The sequence below is a fragment of the Ursus maritimus genome, unplaced genomic scaffold (genome assembly GCF_017311325.1).
Source record: "Ursus maritimus isolate PB19 unplaced genomic scaffold, ASM1731132v1 scaffold_11, whole genome shotgun sequence".
Taxonomy (NCBI): domain Eukaryota; kingdom Metazoa; phylum Chordata; class Mammalia; order Carnivora; family Ursidae; genus Ursus; species Ursus maritimus.
The window spans coordinates 62,452,493-62,477,453 of record NW_024423453.1 but is presented as its reverse complement, the minus strand read 5'-3'; the positions used below and the strand labels follow the sequence as shown (position 1 = coordinate 62,477,453).

The 24,961-nt window shown below is 38.0% G+C and overlaps 1 protein-coding gene across 2 annotated transcripts in view; it reads right to left on the bottom strand.

The window, feature by feature from the left end:
- XKR6 (XK related 6) overlaps positions 1 to 24,961 on the bottom strand; it is a 308,239-nt gene that overhangs the window by 282,077 nt on the left and 1,201 nt on the right. The gene's annotated exons all lie outside the window — the stretch shown is intronic.

The window sequence follows — 24,961 nt, the reverse complement described above, 5'->3', positions numbered from 1 at the left end:
GCATTCACCTCCTGTTCTGAGTGCTTTCTACACACTCGTGCCTACCTCCCAAATGAAATGGGTTCAGCTGACTGTAGCTGGGGATGACAAGATAGAAAGGACAGAAGGGGTTTTCTTTATCTTTTTTTTGAACCACAGAAAAAGCTTCCACATAAATCAATTTTAAATTGCAAAGCTTTTCTTTTCCTTTACTCCATGGCTGTCTCCAGATATGTTTGCTTACTCAGCAGGAGCAAAAGCCAGAATGCAGGCAGGCTCCAAAGAAAAATATCCAGAATAAAACACTACAGAAGACTCATGGGGGGAAGCGTTTACTTTAACAAAGCAAAACCAGAAGGAGGATTCCTGCAAGCAGTCTGGCAACAGAATTATTTCAAGTCATATATTTAATTAATTATAGAGAATTTCTTCTCTGGTATTTAAGTTATTAACATATCTGTAATTTCCATTCACCTAATTCCTGGGCCAAAAGGTAGGCTTTAAAAATATAACAGCTTCCAGAGAACACAGGTGTGTTTCCAAAAGATGGCACATTTGTGAGACTGTGATTCTGGAGCCAGACCGGCTAAATCTGAATCTCTTACTAAGCTCTATGACCCTGGGCAAGCTACTCACTTCTTGGGGCTTCAGTTTCCACATCTCTAAAACGGGGATAACAGGACTTACCTCACAGGGTTGCTGTGAGGCTTAAGTAATACACACGTAAAGCACTTAATGCCCTGCACTTGAGAGGCCCTCCATGTAAGTCGGTCATCATGATGGCGGTTTTTCCAATTATGAGTAAGTACCAATTGAGGACAATGACCCTTCCTGGCCACTTTTTGATGAAGCAGGTTCTTCCTTTACTCAGCCAACCCCCATTAGTCCTTTAATGCCCCCGCGGCCTCCAGAGAACTAATGCGCGATCGCCATTATGAAGAGCACTCAACCTGGTTATGATGCAATCATAGTCCCTACTAGAAGAATTACTCCTATCTAGTAAGTTGATAGCACATGGGGAAAAAAATTACAACCTATCTAGTAAGTTGATAGCACATAGGAAAAAAAAGAAGTGGGGGGAGGGAATGAATGCAGTACCTTCCTGCTGATGGTGATTTGAGATAAGAAGAGGACTTCCACTTTTTTAAAATATGTATCAATATTTTTGCCTGACCTGTTTATATTTTTTTGTTTAAAAATGTTAAGTTTCAATAAATATGTACGAAAAACATTTGCTTTCAAATTAAAGCAACTACTAACCAGGTACAGTTCAAAACATATTTCTATAAATCCTATCCTACATGTAGTTCTTCCTAAGGATCTGATGGAACAAAATAATTACAGCTGCCAATTTTCCTCTCGGTGGATGAGAAATGAAGAGGGAACCTGAGCTCGCATTAGGAACGCGTGCAGGGATTCCAATCACTTCCTCTCTAGCAGTAAGTCATTCCTCTCTCTACCAGATGGCAAGTGACACTCCCAACAAAACCCACATATTTAAAACAAGTGTAGAAATGTTTATTGTACATTTCTCCCCAAAGCAGCTGCTCAAGAGAATGTACTCGTGCTGCAATAAGGAAATCAAAGTGTATGTCCAACTAATGAAATCTTTTACGAGCTGCGCACTGCACAGACTCCAACACTGGTAGCTGCCAGCTGCTGCCTAAATACTATTTTCCAACATCTTCTGAAGGCTAGTAGTTACTCAAATAGATTTTTAAAAGAAAATGAATGCAAAATATTGTAATTATTAGAAGATTATTATAATTAGACATTCTGTTCCTTCCTTTGATTCAAGGAACAAAGTGACTGTGACTATGGCTGAGAACACCAAGTGCCTTCGTTTGGTTGCTTATTAATCCATTCAGAGGTTACACTGACTTACAGAGAAGAGACCCTGCCCTTAGCCTTCATCCAATTCCCGCTCTCACCTGAGCAAATCCTGCAGCTCTCTCCATCAGCTCGTTTCCCACTCTCCAGTGAGGCAAAAGAGAAAGAACTACCAAAGGCTCTTTTCACCTCTCAAACACCCCGAAGCCACATTCTAGAGAGGAGAATATTTAACCAAAGTTCTACTGGTTAAAGTAATTTAAAGAATTAGGATCCCCTTCCTCCTTTCTAAACTGAGTGGCAATTGATTTTACAAAAATACAGAAGGGAAAAAAGGAAATAGAATTTGCTTGCAAGACCTAGTCCTCAGATCCCTTTGTAGTAGAGTCTCAAAACATTTTTTTTGAACTTTGGACTATCTACCTGAAGATCGTTATTTCATTTTGAAAGCAATACAAGATGTTTAAAACCTTGTCCAGTATGTTTTCCTTGCCTACCAGACCAACGACACCTCAACATAATCACTGTACCTTCAGCAGTCTGTCAACAGTATCAGTGGTGCTCGTCAGCATTTTTCATGATCTTTTTTGACTGCTGAAACTACATCACGTCACTACAAAAATACAGGTTTGCAACTCTGTCCTTCTCAAAAAATTAGAAAAGAGCTGTTTGCATTTAAAGCCTGACACTAATTTCTGACCCCCCAGAGATGGGCTGCATCATGCACTATTCCATGGGTGTAAAACCACCAACCTCGTAAAACTCATTTTACAAGGTTTCCAACTTGTGTGCCCAGTGTTTCCAAACTGACCTTATCACTGCTCTACATACTTAGCTTCTTTAAAGCACTTTTACAAGCTATCTGATTTCAAAAAATTGAAGAATCTCATAACTGAAATAAACATGAGAAATGATCTAAATCCAACTGACCAACGTGTCTAAATCCTGTTCTGATGCTTCTAACTGAGGCGCCTGGATGGCTCAGTCAATTAGGCATCTGTCTTCGGCTCGGGTCATAATCCCAGGGCCCTGGGATTGAGCCCCACATCGGACTCCCCGCTCAGTGAGGATTCTGCTTCTCCCTCTCCCTCTGACCCTCCTTCCCATTTGTGCCCTCTCTCTTTCAAATAAATAAAATCTTAAAAAAAAAAAAAGACTAATAAAATAGGTACTATCATTTCCAATTTACAGAATCAGAAACTGAGGGTGAGCTGAGTAAATTGGCATAACACAACAGATCATAAGCAAGCATACGGTATATTTACTACGTCAAGACTAAATTCCCCCAAAAGAAAACTTAAGCATGATACTGATACTTTGAAGGGTAAGAAATGGTTTCAAATATGCTGGTGAACTGGCGGTTTTACTATATTACCCCTGTAGTGATTAAGTAAATGCATATACTTTTTAAAAAGTTATATCATGCCAAATTTCTTATCAAAGTCTTTTCTGAAACATTCAGGTACTGTCCCACAAAACTCCCTGCCATCCCCAAATCCAAGACTATTTAAAAACCTGGCTGAGAAGGCAGACAAGGTCTACCCCTGGGGTACACAGGGTGTCATGGTGCCCCACAGCACTGCACTCACTGGGACCAAGATCCACAAGCAATCAGTGCATCTTGGTAAGGTGTGAGCCTCTCTCTCAAAGAAAAACCCCCATAAAGCCTCTAAATCGGAGTGAGAGACCTCCTCTGGCCATCTTCCTGGTTACTATTTTTAGGCAGTTCAACACTGGGCAAAGTCTGGCACCACTGGCAGCAAGATGTTACTGCTGGCAGCGCGACGGACTCCAGCTGCTCCGCTGACAGCCACTTTCAGCATGGCCAAGGATAAGAGAAGATGGAAAGGAGGAGAGGGCAACTCCCACAGAGCAAACATGCCACGTGTGCCAGATACGATGCCAATATCATCTCATCCAAACCTTGAATAACCCTACCAGGGAGGTAGAGTTCTCATTCCACCAGTGGGCAAACTAAGGCTCTGAGAACCCCGTACTCTGTTCCAAACCCTAAGCCTATGGCACGACAGAAACTGAGAGAAAGGTAGCTGCAGGATTAAAGTAATGCGTAACGAAGCCCTACCAGACTTCCTCTGGTTACAGTATTAAGTAAGGCGAAGAAAGTTATAGAACATCACACATGATAGTCCAGCCACGAAGACGCCTGGTTATCACACAGCAAAGCTACAGATTTACCTACTTCATAGCCTTCATTACAGCATATTGTCATAACACCTAACTCCCTTATCGGAAGACCTATACCCACATGGCCTTCATTTTTAGTCAGACTGATGGTGAAAGAATTTTAAACCCCACTATGCAGAAGTCCTGGGTGTCACAGGTTGAACTGTGTACTAAAAAAGATATATAAGAGTCCTAACCACCAGTATCTCAGAATATGACCTTATTTGGAAATAGGGAAGTTGCAAATGTAATAACGCGAAGATGCAGTCATACTAGAACAGGCTGGGCCCTAAACCAATATCACTGAGGTCCTTATCAGGAAAGGAAAATCTGGACCCAGATACAGAAGGAAGAATGCCATGTGACAATGGACGCAGATAACAAAGTTATGCAGCTGCAGGCCAAGGACTGGCAGGCACCACCAGGAGCTAGGAATGGACAAGGACCCATTCTCGCCAGTCTCAGAAGGATCGTGGCCCTTTTGACACCTTGGTTTCAAACTTGTCTCCAGAAAGGTGAGAGAATAAATTTCTATTGTTTTAAGCCACCCAGTCTGTGTGTGATACTTTGTCACAGCAGCCTTAGGAAGAAACTCATATAACGGTCTAACATACATTTCAAGATACTGCCCCGAAGGAGGCCTCTCTGACATAGAAAACCTGAAGTCTACGGTCCTTCCGCACTGTGAACTATAAAGAACTGATCCCATCAATCTTCATTTTATAACAGAGGCAAGAGATTAGGGTACAGCACAGACAGCAGGGTACCAGGCCACAGAGGCTGGGTGGGAGCCAGGTGTTCCAACCAACAAGCAGCAGCAGGAAACCATCCTATGAAGAAAGAGGTTAACCTAATTGACACTATTACTGGCAAAATGACTGAAAACAGGCCACAACATGTATTCTGGTCAAATCAATAATTTCACATGTTCAATAATGAATCTGTCTACTCTAGTATAATCTTTTGAAAGTTTATCAGCTCTGGGACTGACCTGCAGCAACATCAATAATAATATTACGAACCTTGGAAAATTAAAAATGGGCCAAAAAAATTAATGTATTAAAAATAGATTACTTCATTAAATAGTCTTACTTCCGTGACTTCAGGTGGTCATCAGGCAGTTATGAAAGAGTACAACCGAAAAGAAACTTTTACTACATACACATTAAACTTGGGGGAGGAAAAAAGGATACAAAAATTTCCCAACCACAAAGAAATCACTAAAAAAAAAAAAAAAGAATATTTTTTAAAGATTTTATTTATTTATTTGACACAGAGAGAGCACGCACACAAGCAGGGAAACAGCAGAGGGAGCTACAGAGGGAGAGGGAGAAGCAGGCTCCCCGCTGAGCAGGGAGCTGGACACGGGACTCAGACCCAGGACCCTGGGATCATGACCTGAGCCGAAGGCAGACACGTAACCAACTGAGCCACCTAGGCGCCCCAAAAATGAATTTTTAAGTACAAACACCTGAAAGATTAAAAAAAGTAAGAAATGAGAGAAGAGCTTGGATCAAATAGAAAACTTTTAGTTTTACCGTAACTTGGGCTATAAATAAAATTGAGACAAAGCCCTTAAAAGACAACTGCTAAAGTACAGATGAATGCTTCCTTCTTTAAGTCTCCATTTTCTGACTGGCTTTGGTTCTGTCTGAGCCCACAGGAGTCTAGTAGCCCAAAGAACAGGTATCTAGCTGGAGAAAACCCAACCAAGGTTGACAGGGCTACTAGTTGACAGATGCCTCCTTTGTAAAAAGCAAATAACTGATTATTAGCTTACAATCTCTACTGGACACCTAGACTTTAGCCACCAAACACAGAAAACAGATTAAAATAAGCCACTACATACTTCCAGTTCACTTAAGATTTCAAAGGTAGGCGATTCAAACCACCACCTGAGCCAACCAGACCCTGGGGAACTGTCACAAGCAACCCCAAGGTGGCAGCATTAGAATGAAAATATTTAGTGTGTGTGTGTGTGTACGTGTGTGCATTTAGACTTATATTTGCATTATCTGGTGTTGAAGTCCTACCCCTCACTGAAGCCCAAACTCAGGCTGCACGTTCAGAGACTCCCCTTTACACCCATCTTCCGATGTACTCAATGTCTACCATTCAGTTGCATGTGGCTTAGTTGCCCTGTGTCAACACCATGCAATGCTTTAATGCCACGTTTGTTCATTCTTTCAAACAAGTAGCACATCCTACTACATACAAATTTCTTTGTAAAAAATTAATATGAATCAGACATAGAACCTACTCTTAACAGGAGGAAGGGAGAGAAGAACAAATTATAAATAAGATTAAAAAATTAAAATTCTAAGTACCAAAAGTACTTTCCCTAACAAAGTTCATGGTCAAGAGTGATTATTTGAATGGACAGACCTGAACCCACTTTCACGGAAGAGATAACAATTAAAAAGAGGTCATATACAAAGTTGTTAGAATTTGAACAGAAAGACACAAAGGGCTGACCGGGTGGGGGTTATGTTTCAGACGTGCATACAGAATTCTTTGTTGCAGAGAACTGTCCCGCGCACTGCAGAATGTTTAGCAGCATCCCTTGCTTCAACCCACTAGATGCCAGCAGCACTCGCAAGCTGTGACGACCAAAACGTCTCCAATATACTATTTGAAAGTTTGGGGTATGTTCTGTGACTGAAGAGGGGCCACTGAAGGTCTCTGATCCAGCGGTAGCAGGTTCAGAGAAGTAACATGGGTCAATAATGTTGTTTGGAAAGGTTGTAAAATGGCTGATTAACACCCTTCCTTGCTGAGAGGATTTTAAAGGGTTGTGGCACAGTTAAACCATTTATGCACAATACTCTCCTTATCAACTAAAGGGTGGTGAGCTCTTTTTCCATCAAAAGTTTATACATGCATGATAATATTTTACAGTAACTTTTTTCTTTTTTTTTTTTAAGACTTTATTTTTAAGTAATCTCTACACCCAGCGTGGGGCTCGAACCTACAACCCCAAATCAAGAGTCACATGCTCCAGTGACTGAGCCAGCCAGGCGCTACAACATTTTTTCTTTAAAAAAAAGCTCACAATTTAGATTTTTTGGTGCTAGATGTTTTCGACTTTTATATCAGAAAACATGCCTGCCTAATTTTATTCCTGAATATACATAACCCAATTTTTATACCAGCATTTATCAAAGGTAAATAAATTATGAAGTAACTATAGTTTTCTCCTTGGTTTCACTTACAATAAAAACAGGCATTTAACACATACATATTTATAACTGCTTTAGCATTATTACATCTTTATTTGGAGAATCTACTTTGAACACCTAAGCAAGGTACTTTGATATGTATAGAAAGAGGGTTGGATAACCGATAGAGGAGGAAAATTTGGCCAGGTAGAACCTTATGAATGCCAAGTACATTCCTCAATACTCTGGGCCAGATGGAAAAAGCTGTTAATATCAAACACTTATTTACTGAACACTTACCATATATCAAGTGCTATTCTCAGATTTCACATGTATTAACTACTAATTCTCAAACAACCACGTAAGGTAGTAACATCCTCCTCCATAAAGCTGTTCCTGATCTTTGTACCCAAAATAAGCAGCACTTTACCTAGGAGGGAACTCAAAAACAGAGAGATTAAATAATTTGCCCAAGTTAACAACCGGTCTGAGGCAAGCCTGGGACCAATCACTCGGGCTCCAGAAGGCATGCTCTAAAGGCCCAGTCTTACCGGCTCCCTCAGCCCTCATTAGGCAGTGCTGAGCCTCATGACCACAGGTCATGCCATAGGAGGAGAATTTGGGAGAGCACAGTATCCATTTTTTACCGGAGTAATATCAGATTTAATAATGCTGGGGTACTCTTTTTCAAATCTGACACTACAGGTGTCATTGTGGATGATAACATCCACACAGTTATGGATGGACTAACTTTTTACCTAACAACGATCACACTGTGTTACGGAAGTGACCAATTTTTAAGTATTTTTAGGTAACACAAGTGAACCTAGTCACCAGCTGAACAGTCTGGCTAAAACACTAGGAAGAGGTATGCCATAAGCTGAATGGCTTGGCTAGGAGGACAGTATTAGTACTGCTTTTCTTTTTAAACTGGCAACAGTCCTGGGCAAGGAAGAGACACAGATTTTGTTCGTTTGTTCATTTGTTTGCATGTTTTAAGTTGTAAGCCTAGAAAGAAGTGAAAATATCTGAAGGGTTTGTTGATTTTTCTTAACTATGGTAAAATACACTTAACGTAAAATTGACCATCTTAACCATTTTTAAGTGTACAGTGGTGTGAAATATATTCATGGTGCTGTGCAACCACCACCAGCATCCAGCCACAGAACTCCCTTCATCTTCCCAAACTGTAACTGTACCTAATTTCCTACTCCTCCCTCCCCCGAGCCTCTGGCAACCACCACTTTACCTTGTCTCTATGAACTGTACTATTCTAGGTACCTCAAAAAAGTGGAATCAGACAGTATCTGTCCTTTTGTTACTGGCTAACATCACTTAGGATAATGTCCTCAAGGTTCATCCATGTTGTAGCCCGTGTCAGAATTTCCTTTGTCAGGCTGAGTAATATTCTATGTACATGCTACATTTTGTTTATCCATTCATCTATTCATGGACACTGGGACTGCTTCCACATTTTGGCTATTACAAATAATGCTGCTATGAACACAGGTGTACAAATATCTCTTCAAGTCCCTGTTTTCAGTTCTTTTGGGTATATAATCAGAAATGGAATTGTTCGATCACATATAAATCTACATTTAATTTTCTGAGGAACCACCATACTGTTTTCCACATGGCTGCACTATTTTACATTCCCAACAGCACACAAAGGTCCAAGTTCTGTCATTTGGGTGGTTGTTGTTTTTATTGGTTTTTATTGGTTTTATTGGGTTTTGGTTTTTTTACTGTAGCTATTCTAATGGGTGTGAGGCATTCTTTGCAATTTTTTAAAAATTATTATTCAAGATTATATCTGTGTCAATCGAGAGTATTACAATTCATTGTTTATTCAGCCTTGACAAGAGTTCCCTAAGATCTGTGTTAACATTACTATAATGCCACTAAGTATAATTTTACAGAGTCCACCCAAAAGTAAACTTATGAATTAAAAACTGAAAAGGCTTATGAATAAGCTTTTAAACCCAATGTAAGCATTGTAACATCTGCAACAGTATTACATTCTGGAATGTATGGACGTAACAGTACTTTATTTTGATCAAGCTCAGACAGGGTCACCCAGGGGCTTTTATACAATACTGGGGAGTCAGGTCTGTTTGTAGTCTGGGTAATATCACCTAACCACAATAGATGGAAAAGTGGGAGGAAAAGACTAAGCCAACTCCAGATAATACAAATATATATACTGAAAGCATTAAAATTATATTAATAAGATCAATGAGACAAAAGTTTTATCTCACATAATGTGCTGTTGACCTATTAACACCATATAGCTTCTGTTAAATGTTTTAGTGTATAGTTTTTATTCTAATTTGCAGTTTTGTCACTCAAGTATAATAGTCTGAGAAGATATTAATTACTTATTAGCCATACAGGTCAGAGCAGATTCTGGCTTTGCAGAAGAAACAAGGTACTTCATCTAGACTCCTCATACAGTCTCAACAGGTGGTGATATTATGTAGAGGAATTTTATTAAATAGACTCTAAATAACACACACATTTATTATTTTAATGTTTTAGTAACCTAATTTTTAAATGCAGAATACCAGAGGGGCTTCTAGGTGCCTCAGCCGTTTAAGAGGCCGACTCTAGATTTTGCCTCAGGTCATGATCTCAGGGTCCTGGGATCCCTGCGTCAGGCTCTGTACTTAGCGTGGAGTTTGGGATTGTGTCTCCCTCTCCTTCTGCACCTCCCCCTTTTCACACTCTCTAAAATAAATAAATAAATCTTTTTAAAAAAGAAAGAAGGGGAGCCTGGGTGGCACAGCAGTTAAGCATCTGCCTTCGGCTCAGGGCTGGTCCCGGCGTTCTGGGATCGAGCCCCACATCAGGCTCCTCCGCTATGAGCCTGCTTCTTCCTCTCCCACTCCCCCTGCTTGTGTTCCCTCTCTCGTTGGCTGTCTCTATCTCTGTCAAATAAATAAATAAAATCTTTAAAAAAAAAAAAAAAAAAGAAAGAATACCAGAAAATGTAACCTAAATAATATTTGGAATTAATACAATAAGTATCTTAAAACGGTTGACTATTAAACCTTCAATACTAGAGTAATAGGTTCTATCTTTAAAATACTTTGTGGATTTCAATAAGAACTTATGAAACATACTGACATGCTTCAATGAAAACATATTTAGATGCTTCAACATCATATTCAGATGCTTCAACAACTTTGTAAGGAATTTTTAGATAATTTTAATCCATCCCAGTGGTTATTAACAAACAGAATCTGGAATTTTAGCAATATAAACGCTTAGCATAAAACTGCAAATTTAAGTATGAATTTTACACATATATTTAGAGGTCTCTACAATTAACAGATGAAAAACAAGTGACTTTCAGGGGTACTTATAGGGGAACAGCACCCAACAAGGTCCCCAAATTGGCAGGACATGGCTTTGTTCAAGTTTTATCAGCTGTGCTCACGTACCAAGATCCCAAACTGCCCTAAATCAGATGAACTACTTTTTAAAATTTGAAATACTGACGAGGGTTAGATATAGGGCCACAACATTTTTTATTTAGTTTATGAGGGCCACTTTTGCCTCAATTAAATTTCACCTGAAAAAACATTATTTAAAACTCTAGTTATATTATTTCATTATATCTCAATTTAGTTTATCTATTATGGATCACACTTAAAATGTCTGAACTTAGTTATTTTTAAAGGTTAATTTAAATAGTTACTTATATTACCTGACCAATTAAAGTAGGGGTTGGCCTGTTTTTATATGACCCTCAGGCTAAGGATAGTTTTTACATTTTTAAAGGGTGCAATGAGTCAGAGGCCTGACTTGGCTCACAAATCCTAAAATATTGAATTAAAACATAAATCAAAGTTCTAAAAAGAAACTGTCTCTTCTATAGTTTAATCAATAGCAATTTACATCTCTCTCTCTCTCTCACACACACACACACAATTAATCAGAAGGATACCTGGTCTAACCATAAAGTTCTTTCTTTCTGCATCTGTCCATCCAAATGTAAGCTTCCTTTTCTGGGGTACAAAGCTGTTGCCTGGGCAGGACTACATTTCCCAGCCTCCCCTGATCTGGTTACAGTCTCAGGGCTAGTTCTTCACAACGGACTGTCAGTACAAGTGATGTGTGTCACTTCAAGGCAGGACTTTTAGGAAGGAATTATGCTTTCTCCATATTCTCTTTCCTTTCACTGGCTGAATGCTGAGACGGTTGAGTCCCTAAAGGCTGTCAAAGCCACTATCAGTCAGGACCACCCAAAGGAAACAATACATCTCTAATGTGTTAAGCCACAGAAATTTTTGTTACTACAGTTAAACTGAGGAAACAAGCTGTAACAGTCACTAACATAAATGTTGTATATTTGCTGTCTTCCACATTTAACTAACTTCTACTTAATTTGGAAATGCTCCCAATCATCCTTTAAAAAAAAAAAAAACTCTATGAAAACAGAATGTTTATATTGCTGAAAGCCGTCTGTTTATTCTAGCCATCAGTCTTTTCCTTGACAACTGGCTACTGTTGCTCCTTTTTCTGTTTACTGTATGCTCAGATGAATTTTAATTTAAAAGCTCACTATAACCACATCTCAAATGAACCAAAATTTAAAATCATTCCTGCTCCACATGTGTAGCTCAAATGATGCGGCATTGAGACATTACCACATTCCATCCAATGACTACATTACAGAAGCAGAAATTTTAAAATGCGTTAAAATAGCCCCTCTTTACTTCTCTATTGTATGTAAGGGCCAACGAAGCACGAGAAGAGTAGTAAATTTCACTTAACCTTGAAACACTGGTATCTCCAAAACTAGGAATTTCCAAAACAGTAGAACCTTGGTATTTTCAAGAGCTACATCTTGACACCGTCGCAGACTCAGAAATACGTCAGTTATGGCAAAATGTATGCTTCTGTAACATGGATTCCGTCACACCTGACTGGCAAAATGGGAGTGACAACAGCGTAATGGGAAAGTAGTGTTGGCTCATGAGTGATTCCTCCCAGCGAGGGAAGGTTTTGAAGCTATCAAGGGCAAGATATTTCACAAATAATGGGAAAAACGTGGAAGGAAAAACAGAATGAAGACTCCAAGAAAACTGGTGAGAATCTTACCAAGTCTTACGTTCCTTTGGTACAAATAGTGGTGGTTGCTTTAGCGGCTTCAGTACCCACCATGCTTACCACTACCTTGTGATGTGGTGGACACACGAGAAGGTTACACCTTACATCAGAGCTTTAATTATGGTAAAACTGGCCTCCAATAGAAGCCAGAAGCTACAAGAATCTACTATCAAAGAAAAACATGTCCCAAGGCTGAGAATCATCTTGGTGTGGAGTACAAATGTCACCCATACTACTGTACTGGTGTTTTTATCTGGATTGTCATTGTTTTTGTTAGTGCTCTGGTTACAGACTTCCATAGTTTTAAGTAGTCTAGCCTTAATCCTATTTTTTCCACAGTTGTTAGTTTTAGTGCATGAATTTTTGCAGAATAAGAGGTTTTTCAGAAACGTATATATCACATTAGGTATGAGTGTATCCCACTAACCAAGATAGTGAACTGCACATTCCATGCAAACAGGCAAAATGACACAATCCAACTTCACGGAGCCCCCATTCAAAATCCTTTAACATGTCTGACAAACACCATCTCATTTAATCCTAGACTGCTACATCTAAAATACTACCTAAAAATCCTGTGGGCCCTATCAAACAGTGAAAACCATAAATATAGTCCACAAATGCTACAAACATATTCCAACTCTAGTCTTCCAAATTTACAATGTAATCGCTTTTACTTCAGCTTCATTTTAATAATTTTGTTTAATCTGCAGAGTAATAAATCCCTCAGGTAGCTTCTCTTTTCTTCCAATCCAAAGGTACACCATCACCTACTAGGTCTAAGCAAAACCATTTAAAATTGCTTAAATTTTGAAAATATAATTTCCTTTTTAGAAGGCATAATGATTCCCTTCAGAGTCAGCTTTGATGAAAACTGCCTAATGGCAGCATCCTACATAGACAAGGCTCTTTAGAACTACTATTTAGTTGAATACTCCAAGCCGCATTCCTTATAACCAAACAAAATGACAGACTTGGGAGTTTTGCTCATTTTGATCCCGGATCGAATCCGGTCTACACCGTACTTGCCCATATACTCTGTGTCCCATTTCTGCCAGCCATTGCCTCCCCTAGGACTTCTGACCCCAAGCTTCCCAGTTACAAGGAGCCTGAGTTTTCTCACCACTGCCACAGTGCATTCCCAGATGGAGCCCAAAGGGATGTTATTTGGGTATGTGCAAATTTTAGGGGTCCTTGCTGATCCACTGTACTGATATCCTACCAACATGGAGTAACAGAGGAAAACACTGGATGACCCCTTCCCATCCCTTCCTCTAGTTATCCACCCTCTGCCCACAAATCTATCAAGCAAAATGTAGTTAAGTCATTTTTCTTCTCTGCTTCCTTTATTCCTGTCTCTAATGACACTCCTTTAATACCTTTTAGGTCACTTCCCCCCTTTCATTCACCAGTTTCTTTTTAGGAATCCTATCTCTGGCACGGATTTCAACAAATAGAACATTTCTGAAAATTCAAGACATGAAATTCACTCTGAATTGACTATCAATCTCCACCACTCTAACCTGTCACTTCTGGAACATCAGCAATGGTAATTCACACTAATAACGATCCTGAAATACTTCAAACTTCAAAGAAGCTTCTGAATCAACAGAATATTCAATTATATGTCATACAGTTTTAAAGTTAAATGTATTTACAATATTCTAAATCTTTAGTATATGGCAATCCATATGCCATAATATGTGGCAAATCTAGCTACTATCTGATTAATACACACTTTTACCAACCCATTCCAACTAAGAGTAAAGTCCAATCAGAGATTGTTTAAATACTGGTATGATCCATTAAAATCATCATCACAGCTTCCACCTCTCTAGACCTAGTATGCCCAGTGCTTAAGTTTATAACAAACTCCCCAAGTGATTCTAAAAGAAACTTCTTCCCCTTGCAAACTACCACTGCAAATACTGGTAAAAGGCAGCCTATACAACTGTGGTTCTCATCTCTGTGCACTGCTGGAGGAACTTTGTGAACACACAGGCTTTTAAAATATAGAGATTCCAAGGCCCTGCCACCCTACTGCATCATAATCTGTAATGGTGGTACTCAAATATCCAACTCCCAGGTGATTCCATGCACAGCCAAAGTTTGGAAACAACTGCTTTATAACCTTAGGGATCTTAAGAGCTGCTGCTCTCAGTGACCAACAGGTCACCAAAGAACCAACATATGGGTGCAGTATTAAACTGGGACCTGCAAGGATAAAGAGGGGCCAAAAGGGTGTGGCCAACCCTGCACAGTCCTTTCTGTGATGTGGAAATCACAGGATGGAAAGTGCATCTACCCTGAGAAAGATATTACGGTAAAGTACAGAAAATAATTTCCTAAGGATATAGACCTAACAGTACTACTCAGCTGCTCGAATCACATTAGCAGTTACAATCAACTAACTGCCTACCCCACTCTCTGCAGAGCTTAATACGTTAGACTAGAAATCACAAGTCTCAGAAGACCTTAGCTTTACATCAAGAGGCCCCAATGGTTCAAGAATATGATTTCTCCACTTTCAATAAGCCAAACAGCAAAGTCCCAAAGTAAAGCAAAGTAATTAGCGAGAAGAGACTTCTGATCATTACAAGAGAAGTCTGATGAAGACAACTGCACATATTTTTGCCATCAGTGAGATCTGCCTTCAAAACCTTTCTCCAGTTAGTTACCAGTAATATCAGATTACTTAACCTCTCTAAACCCATTTACTGATCTGTAAAAAGGGCTCAAAAACTCATTAAAATTTAAATGAGACAGTATTTGTAAAAACAGAATTTTCAATCGTTTCCTTTCCTCCTTAGTAATCTTTATAACCCTCATCCACCTTCCTTTAATTTTAGTCATACAAATAGTTTATACATATCTGTTAGTCCTTACCTCAATTGATTGCTATTACATATGAGAAACACGAGACATACTTGAATTTTGTTCCTCCAAAACTAGCATGATGCTTAAACTCCATCTACTGACAACCCATCGAAAACCCATCAGGGCCTAGATTCATACTAACTTCTTCAGGACAGACTTTTGGTATTTTTTACTCTCAGGTAAAAAATTTTTACTCCACTAGAGTAATGGCTCTCAAACTTTAAAGAAGGTAAGAGAGTTGCCTGGGTGCCTAGGTGGATTAAGTGTCTAACTTCAGCTCAGGTCATGATCTCGGAGTCCTGGGATGAAGCCCCATGACATCAAGCTCCCTGCTCAGCGGAGAGTCTGCTTCTCCCTCTGCTTGTGTTTTTGGATGCAGCTCTCTCTCAAATAAATAAATAAAATATTTTAAAAAATAAACAAATAAAGACAGTTAAGAATTCCTAGGGAGCTTGTTTAAAATACAAATCCCACCTCGCACCAACAATTTCATAATTGATAACAGGCAAGGATTCTCAATGGCTAATGCCAGTAGGTAAAAGGTTGCTAGGAAACAAAACACTGACACGTTGCCAAACTATGACCTCACAGATTACTGATTGCAAAGGGGAAAATGTACCTTTATACAGAAAAATCTGGCAGTCAGGATCTTAATTAGGAGATAAAATTTAGCACCACTTATAGTGCAACAAACCAGGTACCATGTGCCTACTGATACAATGCAAATAAGAAGTAGGAAGCAGTATTTTGGGCACAAATACGTAGCCTGAATAAAACCAAGCACCTAGATACACCTTCAAGTTTACCCAGAAAACACGTAAGTCAGACAACACTTGGAAAAACAATTAAGCAATCCAAAATACAGAACATAAGAAAACTGGCCTAGACTTTGCAAAGTCAATGTCATGAGGGAAAAAAACAAAATTAAAAGAATTGTTCTAGAGTTACAGAAACAAAAGTAATGTGTGAATTTTTACTAAATCCCTGTTCGGAGGGGAGAAAACCTATAAAAGAAATTGTTGGGGACAAATGGGCAAATGTGAATATGAAGCAGCTACTACATGATTCTATAAAATTATGGAATAATTATTGAATTATTGTTAATTTTCTTAGATGGGATAATGGTATTACAGCTATGTAGAAATATTCTATTATTTAGTATTTGAAGTATAGAATGGTGAAACCTCATATGTTACAACACAAACACACGCTGACAGATATCTATGTTAATTACTGAAACCAGGTAGATGGTAACAGGTGTTCAATATACTATCCTTTCTACTTCTCTGTATGCTTAAAAGTTTCCCTAATGAGGGGCGCCTGGGTGGCACAGTGGTTAAGCGTCTGCCTTTGGCTCAGGGCGTGATCCCGGCGTTATAGGATTGAGCCCCACTTCCGCTATGAGCCTGCTTCTTCCTCCTCCACTCCCCCTGCTTGTGTTCCCTCTCTCACTGGCTGTCTCTATCTCTGTCGAATAAATAAATAAAATCTTTAAAAAAAAAAAAAAGTTTCCCTAATGAAAACAAGAAAAAATACACATTCCCTGGCCCAACTCCCTAAGACTTTAATTCCTTAAGCATGTAGTGTAGTAAGCCCACAAATCTGCATTTCGACTAGCCCTGGGCCTATCCTACAATACAAGATGTTCTCTGACCACTCTAAGAAACACAGTTAAAGAAGAAAGTAGAGTGTGTCTGCTGTCTGGAAGGGCTTGGGTTCTTAATTCCCCGCCAGCTCTATTTTATTGGCAGGCTTCCCAAGCCATGGATTTGGTATCTTCCTCACCTTTGCCATCTTTCTTCATGTGTCCAGTGTATTTCAGATGGACTGGAAAGGGGCATAATGGTTAAAAGAGAAAGTTTCTATTTCATGTACATATGATTCCTTGAGAGCATCTCCCCAAGGTAAACAATAATAATCAACTCTACTTTCCTTCCAAGAGTGCTATAAAGAAAACTTGCTTACCTTTCTGTGAACTGAATATTCAAATTTCTTCCTAGAAATGGGTAATGAGCATATAGTCCATGCTCTATAAATTGAAAACCAAAATAAAACAGAAATAGCGTCCTCACAATTAAAAAAAAAAAAAGACCAAAATATCTCAAAAGCTTTGATCACAACAAACTAAAAAGCTTTTGTACAAATAGGACTACATCAAACTAAAAAAGGCTTTTACATAGCAATGGAAACCACAAACAAAATGAAAAAACAGTGGGAGAAGACAGTCACAAATGATATATCCAATAAGGTGTTAACATCTAAAATATATAAAGAACTCTTACAACTCGACAGCAAAAAAGATAAAAACTCCAATTAAAAAATGGACAGAGGACCCGAATAGACATTTTTTCCAAATACACACACATAGTCAACAGACACACAAAAAGATGATCAATTTCACTAATCATCAGGGAAATGCAAATTAACCACAATGAGATATCACCTCACTCCTGTTAGAATGGTTATTATCAAATAGAGAAGAAAAAAACAAGTGTTGGTGAGGATGTGGAGACAAGGGAACCCTCAAGCACTGTTGGTAGGAATGTAAATTGGTGCAACTACTGTGGAAAACAGTATGCAGGTTCCTTAAAAAATTAAAAACAGAATTACCATACTATCCAGCAATTCCAGTTCTAGGTATGCATCCAAAGAAAACAAAAACACTATGAAACAAAAACACCTTCAAAAGACATACGCATCCCTATGTTCATTAAAGGATTATTTACAATAGCCAAGATATGGAAGCAACCTAAGTATCCATCAATAGATGAATGGATAGACAAGATGTAGTGTATTACGCAACCATAAAAAATGAAATCTTGCCATTTGCGACAACATGGATGGACCTATAAGGCATTATGCTAAGAAGTCAGTCAATTATTTCACTTATATATGTGGAATCTAAAAAACAAAAGAGAAAAAGGCTCAGATACAGAGAACAGAGATGGACAATGTAGGTGAAGAGGATTAAGTGCAATCTTCCGGTTATAAAAACATGTGACAGAGAAATGTAATGTACAGCAGAAATATCAAATTACTCTGTTGTATACCTGAAACTAGTGAAACACTGTATGTCAATTATTCTTTGATAAAAGTTATTTTAAAAACTGGTATTTCAAAATAAAAGTGATATACAGGAAACTTTGTTAGCAATATGCAAAATACCTTAGGATATAGTGGTTTGTTTTAAGATGTGTTAAAATAATGTAATATACCAAGATCTACCCACATTAGACATACAGAAAAATCTAAAGTTAAATCTTATGTAGAAATGTATCAGTGTCATCGTAACAATATTCAGTGAGTCCTCCAAGCAAAACCCAGAAATACATCTGGAACCAATAAGTACCTATACCTTAATCTAAGAAAAACAAAACCAAAATTCACTTGGAATCATTTCCTAAAACAGCTCCCAACTGACATGGAAGCTATCATTAAAAAAAAAAAAAAAAAAAATTTACAAACACTAACTTTTCAAAGTTAGAGAATACATATCAAATAAGAGGTTCTTCCCCAATAAAAAAATTAATCTTAGTAAACAATTCAGAAAACCTCCAAAATACGTAACTTAGATATATGCATTGCTTTAGCTTAATCTAACAGTAAAAAATTTAAAACAGAAGATTACCAAAAATGAGCACTTTAAAAGACTAATTTTAGCTGAAATTGTAAATTCACAAAATTAGCTAATAAACCAGCATTAACATATTCCTCAGAAAGTCTAAACTTCGATAAATTTTAACATTAACTGAAGATATAAAATGCCTCTACAGGTAGCAAAGTTATTGAAAATAATGAGAATGTGTTTCGTACACCAAAGTAACACATAGTAAAATTTCAAAGCAGTTCCTGGGAAACCTATACATTTTTAAATTTTTATTTATTCCAACTACAGCATGAAATTTTTCCTTTAAAACTTCAGAGTGCTAATATCTCTGGTATAATAAACTTTTTAAAATAGAAGAGACCTTAAAGATCACTACCTTCAACTCCTCATTTGATAAATATGAGAAAATGAAGGTCAGAGACTTTTTTAACTTGCAGAATGATGAACCATGATTTCTTAACTCCAGTGTTCCCTTTATACCATGCTACGTATGTCTTGACCTTAAAAAAAAAAAATCTCCAACAGCAATAAATAGTGGATTGTCTTTAATCAAATACCAAAAGTCACTGAACTTTTAAAATGAGGCTATATGCTCAGGACATTTTTTTAGATTTTAACTTTCCGAGACAAATAAGAAATCCAGAATTCTAACTAGAAGAAAATGAGTAAACACAACATCATGGGGAATAAATTGTTAGCCATAAACTTGTTTGCAGAGAGAACACTGTAAAAGCAACCAGCTCAGGGTGAAAATGGCAACATGTAAGGCACAGTTTATTGTGCATTCCACAGAATCTTTGCAATAGTCCAGAATTTATCAGTTATATAAGCCTAACTTTGGATAAAGTTTGCAAAATCAAAGTAAATAATGTTAAAAGACAGAAGTGAACTACTTGTGACTTCTGACACAAGACTTCTGCCTATTAGATTTCCAGAATGCTAGACTTCTGTCCTACAGAGTCTGATGCTTTTTGTTTCTGGATCATTCTGGAAATCCTATCCTTCATCACTAGTTGCAATGTTACTCAAAGTATGCCATTTTTTTCACCACCTTCCCTTGGAAATTCACAATAAATGTCAGGTTTTACTGTTTCTAATCTCTCAAAAATGAGAAATACTCTTCAGAGATGGCTCTCTTCATAGCCAACTCTCCTTCAGGAAGTGGTTCTTTATCTATAAATACATAACTCCCCCTCATCATGTATTTCAATGATTTTTCAGGTGGTGGGAAGGGGAAAGGATAACTAGATAAGACAACCTTATGCTGTTATATGTCCTTTTTTTTTTCTTGGATGGTATCAAAGGGTCTTGCCCACTGCAAAATTAAAAAATTATTATCCTACATTTTCCTTTAGGTTTAATATCTTCTGTTTACATCTTTAATTCTTTTAGAATTTTTGTTATATAAGGTAGAGATCAATTCTTCCCCCATTTGGGTAGTTGTTTGCCCCAATATAATTTGTTAAATAACCTCTTTTCCATTCATGGATTAGAAATGCTTCATTATCTATCTGCTTAATTCCCACAAACCTGCCTATTCACTTCACTCTATTCTGCTTCTCTACCTATGTGCCTAATTCCTCTGCCAGCCACACATTGTTCTAATTATTGACACTTTATAGCACACCCATTTTCTGATTTTTCTGATAAGTCTCAACATTTTTCCACAGGATTTTTTGATTACACAAATACATTTACTTTTCTCAGATCAATTTTTCTTAAGTTTACCGTCAAAAAAACCCCCACTGGGTTTCTTTTGAACCAGAAATCCATTAAATGTATAGATAAAATGAAAAAAATTATTTTAAAAATACTGAGATGCCATCTAGTAATAAGCAGATATATAAAGCTACCAACACACACACACGCATACAAATACATGTATACAATCTTCATTTGACTGTGACTGGTACTCTGGCTCCATACAAATAAAATTTCCTAGTTTGTAAGGTAACATTTCCATTCCTACATCACAAAATCTTAGAGCTAGAGAAACATTATGGATCACTTAGTCCAACACCTCTTGTTAAGTCCAGTTATGTGTACCTCAAGCCTACTTGCGAATCATTTCAAAATTAAAATTAATATACCTTTTACATGCAACATAATCATAAAAGTACTACCTGGATCACACACAAGGCAAAGAAGTGGGCTACATTTACTGAAGACTGCTTTCAATTTAGGAATCCTTTAGAATAAGATCCATACTCAGCTCAAAGAAAAAAAAACAAAACAGAGTACCATTAAGTACATACACTTGCAACAGCTCCAAGTACTTTTTCACTCACTTCCCAAGATAAATCTTTTTTGTTACAGTGTGTCCAGAAACCAAACTTCATAGTACCACATCATTCCATTCCCAATTGTTCCACCATATTTATTAAGAACACAAATCCAACCACAATCTTCAAATGGAATAAGCTGAAACAATTCTAAAAGTGTTTCTCAGGCCTGGCTGCCCATGTAATCACCTGTGGAGCTTCCAAAAATAAGCTTGTGTGGGTCCCACCCTGGGACCTTCAGTATGTTCTTCTTCTTTTTTTAGAGCTATAGTAGGTTGTATTCTCAACCAGAGTTAAGAACCACTATTCCAAAAGATTCAACAAGAACAAAGGCCCTTAATATGTCTAGTATCCCTGTATCTTGCGGGGTCGGGGGTGAAGGAGTAATGAAAAAGCATTTTCACCAGCCTAGCAACATTTGATGCTGATTCAGAGAGCTCTATGCCTACATTATGCCAGTCTTAAAACAGAAAAAGTTGGGGGGGGGGCATGGGTGGCACAGTCACTTAACCATCCAACTCTTTATTTTGGCTCAAGTCATGATATCAGCATTGTGAGATGGGGCCCTGTGTAGGGCGCCACACTCAGTAACGAGTTTAGTAAAGTTTCTCTCTCCGTGCCCCTCCCCATGCTCCCTCACTACCCACCCCCTCGCTCTCAAATAATAAATCTTGAAGAAAATAAAAATTTGGGGAAAACAAAGTTTTTGACGGTTCACAGATTTGATTGAGTCATTATATGTGAAACGCCTTTTTCTTTTTTCTCCCTTGAAGGGAGAAAACCCTCCACCCCACACCATCTCCCAAAAGAAAGGACAGCTGATATTCACTTTAAAAAGAGCTAATACTATTAAGATTTTACATAAATTCCTCTTTTACTTTGTGAAATAGAAGGGTGTAAACACATCCTGAAAATAAACAGAGAGATTAATGATCTGGCTGCAGTATCATGACATGAGATGAAATTTCGGTCAGAGAACTGTTGCTTCACGACTGCAGAGAACTGCCAACACATTCACCACCCTCACCACCAAAAGTAGGGTGGTGGTAGCACAAAAGCAAAGGCCAATACACCGAAGGAAAAAACTTACATACAACAATGCAAATATGCAAACTAAATCAAACTGTTTCTAAGGTCTAACCCTCCAAGAAAATGATCACACTTTCTAATAACAACACTTTCACTAAACTGAAGCCTGGTGTGACTCATATTCCTGTTATGAGTGACTCATATACCTTCTATCCCTGGGAAAAGCACCTGAAAAATAGAGCACATAAAGCTACACTGTAAGCTACATGCTAAGTAATCAGTGAGGGTAGAGCATGCATTAAATAGACCTTAATCACACACTAACACTCTGCAAAAGGAGGTTCACGAAACCAAATCATCCTACAGACAACTATTCTTCCATGCTCCAATTCTGGCCTAGCCAAAAATATTTTCTTATATTCTTTAAACTCATTTGGTGATACAACTATCAAATATGCTCCATCTCGACAGGCAAGGCATCACCCAGAAGTTCACCACCTTACTATCAAGGAAAACTAAATTCTCTTAAATAAGCACTGGGATTTGTCCTGGCAAGAGTCAGATAACTTTACGCTTAAAAAAAAAGGCATGTGAAGAGACAGTATTTATGGTTTAGTGGAATCAGTTTTAACATAATACAACTTTCCCAACATTTTTTTCTTAGAAATGTGGCCCAAATCAGTGATATAATTCGTAGGCCTTAACCTTTCTGTCATATGACCACATGAAATAGCAAAATTTTAGTAGCAAACATAATTAAGGGAACAACTGTAACCCCCAAAAATCTGCAGATGAAACTCAGATGATGTACGGTTATACACACTGATAAATAACTGTTTACCAAGAAATTAAAACCAAAACAAAGATAAAAACCATTCTCTAAAGCATTTCGTATGAATGATCTGCAATACAGGCCACATGCCTAGCAGGTAGTTAAGAACAGACCCTACTCCTCAAGTATTTCAAGCAAAACCAGGTTTCCGAAAAAAATGGAAATAAATAAAATCCTTCTTCAGCAAATATTTCTTCTGAAGTATAGCTATGTTGGAATAACAACTGAATTCACATACCTTTGAATACTTTATACTTTCAAAACTTCATGAAATATTTAGACATAGATGCTAATCTTGAAAAAAAAAATTAAACATAGTAAAATCACAGGCATCTTTTTAAAATGTATTCATATGCCACTACCAATCTTGAAAGTTCAATAAAGATCCAGGAAAGAAATACACTACCCTATTTCAAACAACTATAAAACCTAAATTTACACTTAAAATGTACTTTTCAGTTTGTTCCAAAATCTGGACTTCTTACTTTGCCCAAATACAATTAAGATTGAAGTCAGTGGAGGGAAATTGTTCTGCCTAAAAAATTCGTTAAACTGAACTCTATTTCATTATGTCCAAAAAGCTTAACTGCTAATAAATATCTAGGATGGATTACATTAAAAATAAATCTCTCAGGAACTTTAACTGACACCAAGATTCTGACTGCCTACACTTAGGAGTCAAAGACAGGGAGAGACAGGGGACTTTGGCTTCTTTAGAAGAAACCTAGTTACTAAATACATGCTGTTAAATTTTACTAGCATTTCAAAACCCTTCTCCTCCCCATTCTTCTTTTCCCTCTGCCCCTTCATTCTTTTGCATCTTACCAACCTACAAGAAATCAAAAAAAGTATCCCCAGTATCAAACACACTACATTTGATTCAATATGGATTTGGGTGTTCAGAGATGTTTTTAGATTTAGATTTCAAGTTCAAAACATGTTTCAAAATTTTACTTGACCCCAAGCTACACTCAAAATTGCCAAAAGTTAATCATTTTTCCCCTATTTTATCCCCCTTCCCCCTTCCCCCTTCTTATAAAGTTACCAGCAGAAAACCAATTATTTGCAGACAAATACAGCTAGGGAAAAAGAAAAAAGGCTGCTTGGTTCAATCTAGGAAGACCAATAAACAAGCCTGGGAGCACCAGGAAAATCAAGAACCCCATCCTGAATTTGCATATAAATTCTATAGGACAAAGTTCTTGCATTCATTCTCATGATTTGATGTAACTCAATCCCATGCTTTCTGAAACGTTTATATTTAAAACTCTGAAGAGAGATCTGGACAAACAATTCAAAAGACAATTTTCACCTCAGTTAACCTAAGTACATTCCGGCTAACTGAAATACAGAGTACCTAACATCCCCTACGAAGTTGGGCAGTCTAGGCAAAATGTCTTCTCACAGAAGCAATGTACCCGAAGAGCTCTGTGTAATTTATCTTCAGTTAAGATTGTTTCTCTTGCAAATGTTTACCTACAAACTCAGTTTCCAGAATACACTCAAGCTGATTTAAGTTGGAGGGCACTGATTTATCAAGATTTTAACGGGATCATTTCCTTAGTTGAGCCAGTTAAGGTTAGTAGCCAAAAGAACATCTGCAAGTGGTTTTTGAGGACTTACCAGGCACAGGGGAAATTTACAAAAGAGAAAAGGGCCGCAGGGCCACGCTTGGGGCTTGTGTAAACATAAATCACCTACGCACTGTGGCCTGGCTATAGAAAACAATGTTCCTCCAAATAGGTATCCAGGTGGCTAATTGACTTTCTGGAGGTGAGAGTTAAAAACAAACGCTTACACCTACCATATACTACACAATTTTACCTGTCACCAAGAAAAGGGCACGTCTAATACAGGGGGGAAAAAGTCGTTTTTCCTTCAAGGAGGGGAGAGGTTTGGAATCATTTGCAGGGGATGGGATTGCAGGAAGGGGGGAGGGAGCGTGGAATAAAGGAGTGCTAAAAGGAGAGGCAGGGCCCCACACAGGCCACTGCGGAGAGAAGACGGGGGAAGAGGGAAGATGTCTCACCGGGGGACGAAACCGAGTGCAAAACCGGCTGGAAGAAGG